Source organism: Vicia villosa, linkage group LG1 (genome assembly GCF_029867415.1).
Source record: "Vicia villosa cultivar HV-30 ecotype Madison, WI linkage group LG1, Vvil1.0, whole genome shotgun sequence".
Classification (NCBI taxonomy): Eukaryota; Viridiplantae; Streptophyta; class Magnoliopsida; order Fabales; family Fabaceae; genus Vicia; species Vicia villosa.
The window spans coordinates 43,582,002-43,585,831 of record NC_081180.1 but is presented as its reverse complement, the minus strand read 5'-3'; the positions used below and the strand labels follow the sequence as shown (position 1 = coordinate 43,585,831).

The 3,830-nt window shown below is 35.8% G+C and overlaps 1 long non-coding RNA gene across 1 annotated transcript; it reads left to right on the top strand.

The window, feature by feature from the left end:
* Positions 1 to 2,768: 2,768 nt before the first annotated feature.
* LOC131605075 (uncharacterized) lies at positions 2,769 to 3,479 on the top strand. The gene is made up of 2 exons (XR_009284659.1): positions 2,769 to 2,839; positions 3,069 to 3,479. It is a non-coding gene; the product is annotated as an uncharacterized LOC131605075 (long non-coding RNA).
* The last annotated feature ends 351 nt before the right edge of the window (positions 3,480 to 3,830 follow it).

Here is a 3,830-nt window from a genome sequence, read left to right as displayed (position 1 = left end):
TAGCAAGAATTTTTATTGAATTAATCTAACTATTATTATTGTTAATTTTCACTAAATAACAAAATCTGAATTCAGTAGTGACTAACCTTTTTGTTGACAAAAATCTTCAATCGTTAATGTTACTACGCGGTTGAAAGGATGTTCACAAACTCTGTTTCATTCCCTATAAAAGAGAGAAAATGTCAAATTCAGCTTCAATTATTCAAAATCAAACTTCAATCATAATAAACAAATTGGTAGTAAAGTAGTATTCTCATCCCCTTAAATACATAACACGTTCAATGTCAGCATAAAAAACCAAAAAGAATCCTACTTGATATCAACCACAACAGAATTACAAGTCAAGAGCTGCACTGCTAACAACTACTGATAGCCTACAAATTCAGACTCCTAACCTAATACAAAACTCCAATAAAAGTGCCTTTGTAGCCTAGGCCTATACCAGCGCTTTTTAGGAAAAAAGCGCTTTCGTAGCCTTACCTTATACCAGCGCTTTTCAAAGCGCTTTTTAGGAAAAAAGCGCTTTCGTAGCCTTACCTTATACGAGCGCTTTTTAAAGCGCTTTTGTAGAGACACCTTTAGCAGCGCTTTTTGAAAAGCGCTTTTTGAAAAGCGCTCTCGTAGAGTCCTCTTTAGCAGCGTTTTTTTCCCTTGATTTTTTGTTTTGTCTTTAGCGAAACCTATAGCAGCGCTTTTTCTTAAAAGCGCTCTCGTAGTTGTGCTGCTAAAAATCATATTTGGCGTTTCCATAATATTTAGGAATAAGTGAATATTATGAAGGTTTAAACCGCTGTTATTTATGACCAAAAAACTGTCATTTTAAACAAAGTGAATTATGGCGGTGTGTGTACTAAACATCAATTTTTTTTTACCTAGTGGCATAAAAATTACGGCTCTTATTTAAACCGCTTTCCATTGATTAAGAAGGTTTAAATCGCTACAATTTGACATTTTTAATAGCCACAATATCCCTACTTTTTTTATGTAGTGAATTGGCTCATTTGGTCTCTAATACTTTGGCTTGTTGGACTTTTATAAAATACAGGTATTACAATGTCAATAAATATTTGAGAAACTTGATACATTATATCATAGATTCTCCTAAAGACATTGTTACTACTATTATTTTCCTACGCACCTCCATAAGCAATGGGAATATGCACAAGACATTCCATTTGTTTTTGGAGGTTTACCGGGTTGTTGCTTGTGTGACCTCTTCATTGAAGATAATATGTTGATCAACTAAACTAAGAAAAACACAAAAAAGTAAAGAGATAAAATAAATAAAATAACTTGATTGATTGAATATAGGTAATTTACAAGTTGCGGTATTTATATTTTATACCATCCTACTTGCCATAGAATTCTGTCCTACATAAATTTTGCCTCACTCGACTATTTACTTGGGTAATGTGTGTCCACTCTACTTTGAGACACATGACACCCCACATTTGTCTTAATATCTTCTACTTCTCGACATATCTCGTTCATTTTATCCCTAGTGTGCAACTTCCTTCGGATCACCAATCACCAATGTTTAATTTTTCTCCTATTTAAGTAGTTAGTAACACTATTAACACGGAACGTGATTATAATGTCTAATTGTTTAGTTCTACTACAGTTTGGCTGAGTCTAAAATCTTGACGATCATATAAACCTTCATAATCTTGAAAAAGAAAATCAATTAACACATGTTCGATTGTTTTCATACGCGTCTAACTTGCTATTGATTGAGGAGAGTTCACTTATGAATTGTTTGCCTTACCGATTTTGACTAGCATGCAATTTCTTTTTAGACGTCAACAATAATAATACAAAAATTGGAGAAAAGACACAACGTACAAGATGGAGGGAGACGAGGGAGAGAGCACAACACACTAGGTGGGAAAAGTCAGATTTTTTTTTGGATTTTGAAATATAGTAGTTAGATTTTAAACTAAATAAAATAGAAAAATAGACTTGTTTATGAAAAACCTTGTACCGTGGATGTCCACATATGTCCGAACTATACCTAAATACTAATGAATTGCTAACAAGTTAATTATTCCAGTGACATTAATTTTATTTGCATAATGATAGAAAATTTCTTTGCCAACCTCCCTACCTTCTAATTTACCTCTGGTGAAAATCCCATACTACCCCTGACTTCGGAAATGCATTTCCGAAAATGCAAGAAAAAGGTGTTTTCGGAGATGCATCTCCGAAAACGCCTTTTTTCTTGAAAAAATTGTCTTATTTCGGAAGTTCGTTTCCGAAAACAGTATTTCGAAAGTTCATTTCCGAAATGCTGCGCGTTATGCAGATTTATCAAAACACCCCCCCTCCCCCATTCATTTACCCTAACTCAAATAAAAAACAAGCAAAGACGAAAATTTGTGCAAACACACTTCCAAGGCTGCATCAAGGCTCCAATCACATTGCTATACAACATTCAAAAGCCCACAAATCACTCAATTTGTAAGTTTTAAATTTGTTAGATTCATTATTCAAATGCATGTTATTTAGGGTTTCAATTGCATAAATGATATATGGACTGGTTGTTAGTAGTATTTAGGTTGTTTAGAAGCTTTTTGAATTGATTTTATGTTTGATTTTGGGGTCTGCCATGGAAGTTGCAGAAAACTCCATCGCAGGGATGTTTCGGAAGTTCATTTCCGAAAACACCTCCATCCCAGTTTTCGGAAATGAACTTCCGAATTGTATCAGAAGTTTAAATTTTTTAGTTTTTTATTTTGTCTCGCATATTAATCGATTTCAATTGTTTACAGGAACATGTCAGACAACCAACCAGCACGCATCAGACAGGGTAGGGAGACCCAGACTGCGCCGGCTAGAGAGGGTAGGGAGTGTCCGTTTTAATTTGCAAGTACTTTATTTTTAACGCCTTTGTTTATTGTGCCTGTTTCTTTGAAGTTTGTGTGCATGCGTTCTGACTTCTTTGACGGCGTGTCGCTGGTTTCCAGCATCTTTGTTCTTTAATGACTTGTCTGTTTCCCAAGCGTTTTTGTCCCCTTTCTTCTTTTATAAAAGGAGGTCTCATGGACCTTTCTTTCTTCATTTTTACGCAGGAATGGGTGGCGCTAAGGGAAGAAAGGGTTCTTCAACCTCGTGCTCTCGCGGAGTGAAGGAGGTGAAGGAGAAGAAGAAGGTTTTGACTGGTTCTGCTTCTCGTCCCCTGGGGGTCCATGGCTCGGACGTGCAGGCTCAGTCTTCAGGCGTGAGAGTCATGATCAACGTTGATGGTTTTGAGACTGAGTGGGATGAGGATTGGTATAATTATCTTCATTCGGAGGAGTTCGCTCGTCGGGCAGAATAACGTGTTTTTGTTTTGTTTGATGTGTATTTTGTAACGCTCGTCGGGCAGAATAACGTGTTTTTGTTTTGTTTGACGTGTTTTGTTTTGTTTTGTTTTGATTTCGGATTGTATCTTTCGCACAGTGTTTTTGGATTGGATTTATCATCTTAGTATTTTCAGTTTATCTGTTGCTTATTTTTATTTGGCGTTTGCGTTTAATTAAAATGCGAGACAGTTTAAGAAAAAACATTAAAAAAAAACACAGTTTCTGCATAATTCGGAAGTTCATTTCCGAATTCACCCCCATGAGGTGTTTTCGGAAGTTCATCTCCGAAGACACCCCCTATGAGGTGTTTTCGGAGATGCACTTCCGAATTATGGAAATTATTTTAAAAAAAACAAGCGCTTCGGAAATTCATTTCCGAAGCAGGGGTATTTTAGGATTTTCGCTGGGGGTGAACCCCATAGAGAGGTGGCTAAAGAAATTTTCTAATGATATCCGACTCTCTCATTCTTATCTACTTGAAATATTAAA